The sequence below is a fragment of the Haliaeetus albicilla genome, chromosome 1, assembly GCF_947461875.1.
Source record: "Haliaeetus albicilla chromosome 1, bHalAlb1.1, whole genome shotgun sequence".
In the NCBI taxonomy this organism is placed as follows: Eukaryota; Metazoa; Chordata; class Aves; order Accipitriformes; family Accipitridae; genus Haliaeetus; species Haliaeetus albicilla.
The window spans coordinates 59,310,039-59,321,155 of record NC_091483.1 but is presented as its reverse complement, the minus strand read 5'-3'; positions in this window follow the sequence as shown (position 1 = coordinate 59,321,155).

Below are 11,117 nucleotides of genomic sequence, written 5' to 3'. Positions count from 1 at the left end.
AACAAGAGAAACAATGCATAAGTTTATTGCTTTCAAATCAGCAAGTACATATATATAAGCAGAAAGTAGCTAGGTATTTTGCATAAAACATTCTGCCAGAGCATCCCTCAGAATTTGGCCCTCCTGGTTCCCACGGGCAAATGAACAAGCCATAGCAGGCACTGATTCTATCTCAGCTTCCTACTCCCAGGCTTCAGCCATCTGCTCCCCCTTACACTCACAAATTTAGTGCATGGTACAGCAGTAAAATGAGATCCTGATATGGAGGCTGTTTTCAGACTCACTCTATGAAGTCTCCTTTCTGGCAGTGAAACTATGATGAAAACAGTGATGACTTAGGCTACTTTATGAACAAAGGCATGAGATGCATTCAAGATCAGCTAGTAACAAGGACAGAATAGTAAATCCATTGATTTTGGCATGCTGAAAAGAATTGTGCTGCCCACTGCCAAGCTAAAACTATGAAAACAACTCCACTTGAAGGGCAGAAGATGGTAATGTTCCTTCCACCAATAACACTGTACAATGGAGTAGGGTGGGAGTTGAGCGAAACTTACTATGACATTCTCTACATCCATCATCTGAAAGTACTGTGGATTGGGCACTTTATAAAGCAACAGGCAGATGTCACATTCCACATCACAGAGTTAGCTTTCAATTTTTCTACCCTGATAGGCAATGGAAAAGCAGGAGTCACGCTGGTGATCTAACTTGCCAAATAATGGATGAGCTTGTTTACAGATAAGCAAGAACATTACTTTTCGCATTCTGAAGTTCTCTTTCTGCTGATGTTCTTCTCATCTTTGCTGCATAACTCATGCCACTAGACATTGTATCGCTCACATCCAGATATGTTGTGGAGTAGAAATTCTTCATCTGCAGTTCATGCGGTTTCATCAGATCTGAAAAATGGCCTAGAAATGGGGCAAATCCTCTTAATCTAACTCCTTTTCTGTCTGCTCCCTCTTCTCTTATACGCAGTCCAAAATGACTAGTTAATGCTATTCCCAGAAGGAATCTACATGAAACTCTACTGCCAATTTTGACACTAAAGAGCCACTTGGAAGATGTCTGCAACATGGTCTGAAAATGGCATCCAGGAAGTGGAAGGGAAAAGATCATAAAGTAACCTTGCAGTAGCAAGGTAGGAGTGGCCTTTTGGCAGCAGCAGCACTGTGTTTTTGGAAAGAGGGATCTAATTCTGGAAAAAAGAAGCCAAGTCCTTAGAAAAGTTGCTCACTCACAAACATTCCTAGAATTCAGATGGGCTGGCATCTCACAAAGCACCGGAGAATTGCAAAGCACTTTGGGATACTAGGCAGCAAGCCTGTGAATTAGCTGGCACAAAGACTATATTGTGTACTTGGGTTAATTTAACACAAATTTAGTCATGTGATCACCACTGAACCAAATTTATACTGCCAGATTTTCTGTTAATGTACACATACAAGCTTAATGAACATCCAACCACAACCTAAGCTGTCAGGACTCACAGAAAAAATATGGCTTGGTGGAAAGAAGAAACTCCACTGAAATTGTCAGAGGATCTATGGAGGGCTTTTGTGCTCCTGAAGCATAAACACACCAACACAGATTTTGAGATAAATTAGCCACAGTCCAGGGGAAATGATCACAAATGATTGCTGCAATGCTGCCAGATCACAGGTGTCCAATGAAGTTTTCCAAACTAGGAAATGGAGGAAGGAAATCTGAAGTTGAGGGGATGACAAGTATTATTTTACACTTAACTAGAATATCGACTGGTAACTTAGAGTAACTATGAAATGCAAGCAGGCCAACTGGGACACTTACAAGATCAGGCTTGCAAAAAACATTTACAAATAGAGGATTAAGATCTGAACCCCCAAATTGTTAATGGTAACACTCACTGGTAAAGATAGACCATCTGAACTAGGCTGAAATAGATCTGTAGAATTAGGACACTAAGTTCTCAGTAACCACGCAAGTTAGTGAGACAAAGCTCCGCCAAATTTCATTGTGATTGATAATTACGCAATCAGTGTCAGGAACATATTTTGCAAATACTTTGGGAAATCCCCTCTAAAAATGCAGTCTAAGTGAACCAACACTGGTAACCTTAAGAAATTAATTTTCCTCTGAGGCAGAAACTGTAATAGCAGCTGCACAATTGTGGTGGCTTTCTTGCAAAAAAAAGATGAGAAACAGTGCGAACTGCTTCCTAAGCAACTGTAGTTCACAGCCATAAGCTATCTGCAGCCATAAACTTACCAGCAGCTAACATTGCTATATTAATCTGAAAATTGCTGCCACTTGGGAAAAACACATCTTGTGTCACCCTCTATCTGTGTTCAGAGCCGTTTCAGCATTCAGTCTGAAACTGCCTCTGAACATGAGTCAGAATCCTCAACTGTTACAGTTCTCACAGACTTGAAATAAAAATGAATCCCTGTTCATTTTCCAAATGAACATCTAATAGAAGAAGCCGTATCTAATAGACGAACCACAGGCACAAAATGCAAGCCAGTAGATTTGATGAATGTTAGTGCAGAAGAAAATGTAAGAGAAGGAAATGAAAATAAGACCCCAAAGGATTTTTTTGGAACACTTTACTACATCTAACTAAGAAGCAGCAAGGAGTTAAACTTTCCTGGTCAGGAACTGGGAATTACTCTGATCTGAAATGGATATATGCAGTTTTGCAGCTGGTATTTAGCACTCAGTGTTTGACTGAAATTTAAGAGTAACTATTCATTAAAAAGCCAAGGCATTATTTACCAAGAAAAGAGGGAGAACAAAGAGACAAGATATTTCATGCATCACTGAAGAGGTGTATCAAAAAGCATAACTCTGCCAGTCAGTCCTTGGAGATCAGTATTCTATCACATAAAACGTGGCAGCATCTCTGTATGGACTACAGAGAACTAAATCAAATTGTTGGAAAAGAATCTGATCTGTTATCACTGTAAGTGATATTCTGGTTTCTGTAGCACATTCAACCATGCTTTTCATTTTGGATCTTAGAACATGCGTATTGACAAGTGAACTAGAAAAGACTGCTTTCTCAGCTGGCCAAGATCAGTGTGAACATAATGCAAGGGTTTTAGCTCATGCACATTTGCTGTTTGAGGATGTGGTATGATGCAGCTGGACGTTTGCTGCAGTATGCCAAACCTGTTGAACACAAGCTGTAAACCCTGCAAGTGGTTTGGTATAAGAAAGAAAATTAGGATTTACAGAAATTGATAACACTGTGAGGTCAGGAAAAAAAAAAGAATTCTGTAGTATTCAGCTCACACTTCATGGTTTACAAATTTTGGAAAACAACTGCACAGATAAAGGGAAACCATTTCAGTGTTCAAGAGTGTGAATTTACATTTTCAGTGTTTAAATGGGTTCTTGTGGTCACTTTGTGTTAAGCTACTAAGGTCAAAATGAGACATAGATGTTGTCTCTAAAACTGGATGGAGGTAATTACTGAAAAAAAAAGAAAGATTTGAAGCCAGTGTCGTGTTACAGCATAAGTTCAACTCCTCTCTAGAGAAGTTCCTGAGGGAGCCAGACTCTCCACAGTGGTGCCCAGTGACAGGGCAAGAGCACTGGGCACAAACTGAAACTCATGACATTCCAGCTGAACATAAGAAAATATTTCTTTACTCTGATGGTGGCTAAACACTGGCAGAGGTTGCCCAGAAAGGCTGTGGTGTCTCCATCCTTAGAGACATACAGCACCCAAACGGACATGGTCCTGCTGGGCAACCTGCTTTGGCTGACCTTGCTTTAACAGGGGGGGTGGACTACATGATCTCAAGAGGTCCCTTCCAACCTCAACCATGCTGTGGTTCTGTGATACTGTGGCACTGAAGAGGGAACCCAGGAGTAGGTACATCTGCAGAGCACTTTCACCACAATTTCAGTGGAAGTAAAATTATTTGGGATGGGTGATATTAAAATACAGGAATAGTAAGACACCTAGAAATATCTGTGCAGGAAGACACTATATATATACTACTCAGTGTTAATATCTTTTATGTCTGCTGTATGTTTGGGGAAGGGACCAACAGTGTAACATCACAACATTCCTAGGACTAAAAGTTAGGATCTGTAAAATCCTGAGAGACAATCATACAGCATAACTGAGTATCTCCCAGCATGACTAACCTCTAATTGGGGAAAGAAAGATAGAGTCTAGAATACTGCCTTTTAAAAGGTGACAACTTCCAATTTACCATGTGATTTCTGCACTCTGTCAGGAAGATGGGAAAGCTGTAATAGGGAATTTTATGAGATGGGTTATACATCAGTGAAACTGCTGTAATTGCTACCCCTCATTTGACGAAAATGTACAAGACAAGAAACTCCTTCCATCTGAACCAGATCTTCTGCCTAAACAAATGCATATGCTACTATTGAAAGACACACAGAATAGTAGGGATTTTCTAGATACTGTTCTGTGAAACATTGTGCCTGACAGAGATCCAAAGACCAGAGAAATTGCTTGCTTTTGCTGTGTTCAGGGAAACTGTTCGTTACTCAATACATTAACAGAACACTATTTGAGCCTTGTTTCTTTAACCTAACTTTATCCTCAATGTTCTCCTCTAATAACTTGCCAGATCCTATGTTCTTGCTAGCCACATGGCCAAACTGGAGGCAATCAGGTTAGGAGAATTACAAAATCAGCTTGTCTTAATTTGTATTGTTGAATTGGTCCTTACTGGTTTCTATGACTTCAAATGCAGTTCAATTAACTTTTTACATGACTGTGCTCTAAACAGTGACTAGTGATTTAGACTTAATGATTTAGCCCCAAATTATTATTCTACTGTAGTAAGATCAATAGAAAAGGTTTTTTTCCTAATACAAAATTGTTCTAGTCTCCAAAATGCAGATATTTTAGGATTGTATCAACAGCAATACGGCTTGATAAATTACCCATCTGTCATGATTGAGCTCTTTCTGGATGATCTCTGACAAACTTCACTATTTTGTAAATTTTCATGGTAGACAGGTCCAAAAGACTTCCATCAGTTGTGGATTTGGTGCCCGTCATGACAGATTATACTGTAGTTTAACAAGATGGCCATCATTATAAATAAGTTCCAATTCTAGTTAGAATTTTCAAAAAGCCTCAGAATCCTGAAATTGCTAGATCAAGCAATAATAGATGAATTCAAGAGCTCCAGATTTCTATTTTATTAAAAGGCATGATATTTTCCTACCTTTCAGGATCGCTAAAAAGTCTTGTGCTTTAAAAAACAGAGAGACCATTGAAGGGATTCATAACAAATGCTGATGCAAAATATATTGGAGTATGTTGTCTCTGTGATTTGGCTTCTAGTAGGTTTCTGGTTTTACTGCATATATTCTTGTATTATACTGTAGTTATTCATACATCTTTGACCCTATTCTCTTATAGCTGGAAACCTTTTCTGAGTTGGGACCACATGTACTGTGTAACACTACTGCCTGCAGGAGCTTGATCCTGCATACACCTCTCTGCAGCCTGCATTGATTGATGGCTCTATGTCTCAGGTTAACATACACAAAGAGGAAGAGATGTCCAGTCTCATACTTTTCTCCCGAGAAGGCACAGTAGTGATGTAGGAGGACAGTTTGCAACATATACTCCCTGAATAAGTGTTGTCCGTCTCCTCAAAGGAAAAGGCAGGAAGCCAGGTGGAAGCATCCTGGAGACCCAAATTTGATCTACATGCTGTCAGTTGGACCACTTTGTACACAATGAGTTTTCCAGCAGTTAGCTTATCTACACTGTCAGGAATATGAAGATATTTTAGCAATTAAAGACCACTACCAATGCTGTGCAACTAGGCTGTGACTGCATTTACTTTTCCTCTAACAGAAAGTGGTTTTATTTTTTATTTATTCTGGATTCCCATATTCATTCAATTGATGCTTCACAATAATTTGCTGTTCTAGTTCTAATTCTAAACTCAAGTTCCCTAATGAGAGACTCTAACTCCACCCCCAAGCAATCATTCCAAAATATTAATGCTATTGTTTCTTCTCTCTTACTTGCTCACTGCAGTTAGGTACTTCCCTGGCTACCACTGCACTGAACAACAAATTTAAGCTTCCGGCCTCAAGGTCCTATATACTTCAGTCCTGATGACATTTATGAAATGGAGGTTTTCTGAGCATCAGCCTGAATCTGATTTCAGCCCCTATAGTCATTAAAATAGCAGGGATCCTTATTCAGTCACAAATCCTAAGGACATGAGAAGATGAAGTCCAGCTGGCCAGGAAAAGCTGTCCAGCTGCCCTTTTAAGGCAGCTCTAAGTCCCTTTTGTACCTATCTATGAAAGAAAGACTCCCATATTTAATTAAATAAAGTTACATAGATTTGATAATGTACTATAAGTTATTACATTAATAGATGGTAAAACAAGATGCTTAAAATGGTACAAATGCTTCACTCAGGGTAGAAAATGTTTCTGAGTGGAAAACAATATACCAGCAATGTAGCATTGTGACTATATACTTCATGTTATTGGCCAAATCCTCTCTTCCCTTATAACTCTAATACTCATAAAACCAATAATAATAGCCATGTTAGGTTGTGAAATCTATTTCTGTATTCCCAGCTTACTTTCATTTTTGAGAGGACCGTCAAAAAGATTGCTATCTTCTTTTTGTAATAGGAATAAAGGAGCATAGCTTTACACCTTTTCCTTTATAAGAAATGCTTTTAGTTCCCTGTAATCAACTTGTCAGTCTGCTGATGCCAAATTTTTCAATGTCACAGCTGAACCTGCTTTTTTTTCGCCTTTCATGAATCCACAAGAACCAGCCCCTAGACCCCGAGGTTTATGTACCACCAGTTGAAAAATCACTCCTCCACAAAGAAGTGGAAGTTTAAAACCCCAATGATTTTGCTAACAGAATTCAAAGCACTGGGCTGTTTGTATCTAGGTTTTCCCTCCAAAAACATCAGGTTCAGATGTAACATTCATTTAGAAGATATCACCAGGCCACCAAATTAATGAAAAGTCCAGGGTGTCCTGTCAATTTCGAATAAAAGCCCTTAACAAGTGAAGAATTATAGGGTGTTATTATTAAACTACAAAAAAATTCTGCACATGCATTATTTAATGAAAACTTTGCTAAATCCTGTTTAAGCCATAAATTGATTGATGTAAAATCAATAGCTGATTTCTGATCTAACTCCACTAAGTGAGACGAATTGCATCATATGGATTCAAACTGAGTGACTTCAGATGACTCTGATGTTTAGTTAGTACACTTACTGCCTTTTTAAGCATATATATTTAAGCTGCGAATGACGTGAAGAATACAATTTGGAAAGTGCAGACATGATGAGTGAATACCTCCTCTCTCTACCAGGAACACCGAACAATTTCTGTTTAACTCTTTTCGGTGTTTCTGCCCGCAGAACTCCTACAAGTTCTTCCTCAACACCTTTACAGGGAAGACTGGACAAGGCAGCAGCGGTGCCATGAGCTCTCTGTAAGGCAAAGAGCCCCCCAGCAGAGAGATCCGTATCCCACGAGCAAGCCAATCTGCCCTGTTCCACCCAGGAGAGGGCACTCTTACACCTGTCCGCACAACCGGACGTGGACACGTATAGGAGGAACAGGAAAGTTAAGATGACAACTTAAAAACTCGGTCAACTTGCACAACCAGTTAGTTATTTTTATGATAAAGCTAATCGTCGGAATGAGTTGAGTCATCCAAACGCTGCCACAACAGAAACACAATATGACAGACAATAAACGTGCAGGCTAAATTTATTCGTAGTCTCTGAAATGTGCTAAATGATATACAGATAAAAAAAGACAACTTCTGGCATGTAGGCCTCTCTGTTAAAAGCTGGGATGACAGAAAGAGAGCTGCAGGTGTGAGTTTGGTGGAAAACGAGGGTTAAATTTAAAAATAACCTAGTTTTATGAATATTATTTGTTGCTGATTTCTCTTTAAATAAAGCATTATTATAAATGAGCATAGGAACATTTAAATGCAAAGTGCATACCATCTAATACTAATACAGCCTGTGAAGTTAATCCTCATATGGATGCCTCATGAAATAAACAAAATAAGAATTTAAAATATGTTACAGGTTCAACCCCTGTTTCTAAAGTGTTTGAAATCAATACACAGATCTCTTGAGACAGCTCTCCTCTCCACTAAGAAATCCTCTGGCAACAATGAGAGAAGATCAAGCTTGACATTTTTTATTTTTCTAAACTAAAGAGGCCAAGATGAGGAGGGGGGAAGTCTTGTTATACAAGACACAAAGCAGCAAAAAAGGAACAGAATATTGCACGCTGGAAAGTTATAGTTTCAAAAATGGCATTGTCTTCTAATCACAGGGAACAATCTCAATAATTCCAAATTCTCTCTGAGTAATTATAATAGAAAAATATCCGACTGATATGAACAGAATAAAACAAGGAAAATATGGAAATGAGAAAAAGATCACCAAGAATCTTAACTTGAAGAACAGAAATTTAATCGTACTTAGTGCTGTCATAAGCATCTCGGAGTCCCCAGGCAGTATACTGGGGTTGGAGGGCATCCATAGTCTCAGACAGATGAACCACGCACACGATGACTATACTGTATGTACAGTGAGTCCAACATGTGTGATTTGTGCATGAACAATAGCCACTTTTCCATGAAAATGCCGGGAACTGTTTCCTATATATAGGTTGTAGGATAGATAATATTTCCCATATTACATGGGAAATGATACAGTGTTTAGGATGTTTGGTTACCCTAGCATCTGCTAATGCATATTGACAGTTTTTCCATATTGAGAGCTTGGACTGAAGTCTTACAACCACTGATCTTACTTTATAGGCACTGATCCTGTAAGCTTTCCTCCTGCAGTAATCTTCCCTAGTTTGAACTTCATTTAATACACCATATTTCCTGCTCCCGCTTCCCAAAGAATTTCAAAGCAGTACACCAAACATACTAAACAACACGTGGATACCTAGAATTGTATCTCCCCTCTATTAGTTATGATCAACACCAACGGGCAAAAGTATAGACCAATATGCAGACAGTTTGGGGAAGCTGCTATTGAAAGAACTGTTTGGTATAAGACTAAATTGATGATGACATTGATGAAAGAACTATCTCCTGAAATCAGATATAGTACAAAATTTTGTAATTCAAAAAGTGAGCTGACTATGTTCAACAGACTACAGTTTTACATTTTATGTATGGATTTTTCTAAGGGTGAAAGACTAATGAGAACTTAATTCAGAGGATAGACACAGGACTCTATTATCAACATACTACAAAATACATTACAAAGTCAGACATGGAAGTCACTGAAAACACAAAGAGGCTATGTTCTCATTTTTTCTAAGCATTTTCTTATTTCACAAAAAAAACCCCAAACAAACCTTAAAACTAAACCAAAACCCCAAACAACTATTCAGAGAGTGCTAGTCTGTGGTCCTGTTCTGGCCTAAAACCCTGCAGAGTCTTCTGTAAAACAGTAAGCTACTACAATAAAGTGTAAAACAGTATAGGGGGTATACAATGATAACCCCAACATGTTGATTCCATAAGGTACTGATTTTTATGCAGTATTTTAATCCTGGCAAAACTCGCCACTACTCTGTTCTACTCGCCCAAACCCCTTTCTATATTTATCTTTTACCAAACAGAAAAATAACACAGTAAATGGTGAATATGAAACAACTGTGAGATAAGTTAAAGATGCCTATTTAAGGACAAGGGAAAGGAATGGGGTATACTATGGAAAAGAGATACAGTAATTCATAATAATTTGATTTGCTTTTTGCAGTAACAGACTCTGACATTTGTAATCCAAATGAGCACATGAAAATGAACCTAGATACAAAGCAAAATCATTGCCCTTTACTGTGGCTATTACTGAATGTCTACTACCTATAACATATAAGCATACCACAGGAACACAAAGGATTCTGACACTTGATAAAGGTCATGTTTTCCACTTCATCCAGAGCAAAATCTGAATATTAGAAGCTCAGCTTCTTTCTATGAGCTGTCTGAAAAGACATAAGGCATTTAACCTAGAGATTTTATGTACTACCTTTATAATTTTTGTGTATAGTACTCAATTGAAGCTCAGCACACCATAAACCTAACTTTCATCAGTGAGATCTAAAAGGCAGAGAAGAGTTATTACCCTTATTTTACAGGTAAGACCCTAAGGCACAGAGAAGCCATGGCCTACCTCCTCAAAGGGAACTTAAGACACATCAGTGGGACTTAGATGTCTAAATTATTCTGAAGATGAAGGCCCAAGATCACACTAGAAGTCATTAAAAAGAAATCAGGCCTAATGCAAAATGGTTCTTCTCAAAAAAGGTGCTGAAAACCTCAGCTGAAAAACTGCATTGTGTATTGCATTAAAAACAAGTTTCGGTCTGAAGATGACCTAGTTCGATGAACGGATGGCACATGGTACAACATTCTTGCAGGAAAATGGACTTTTTCCAGTCAAACCACAGGGGAAGAGCAAACATGCATAGAAAATGGACTGTATGCATCTGTATACAGTTGCCAGTTGTTTTTTTTTTTTTTATCAGTTGGGACTATACTTTCTTCACTGTGTATATAATAGTCAAAATGCTATGTATACTAATGGAGATAAATAAACAGTACTTGCAGATGACAGCCATACCAGAAGTAGACATTTGTTGAGATAAATATCTATGTTGTACATTGTCCTGCACTGCACCGTTAAGAGGCACTATAAAATCCTTCTATAGACCTTAATGTCTTGAAAGCCTCTAGTTCCTGAATAAACAACAGTTGTAAATGCAATCTCATATTCTCCTCTGAAAATCTATCTATGATCTTCCATTCCATACCGTATTTTGTGCACCTCAGGCTCGCAGGGATGGTTACTGGTATCCTATTTTAGATTTCTAGACAGAGAAACATCTGTGGCTTGCCGTTTGCTTCGGCGATAAAATGTAACAGTCCATTAGACAGGATTGACGTTCACCTTTTACTCTACTTTTAAAATCTTGTAGCAGAAGCCATAAACAGAAACAGTTTCTTACACTGCCTCCTCAGAGTTGCCTGCTCCTAGGCCTGCCGGGCCTGCAAGTTCCCCCCTGTCCGGTGTGAGGAGGCAGCAGCGTCCCCA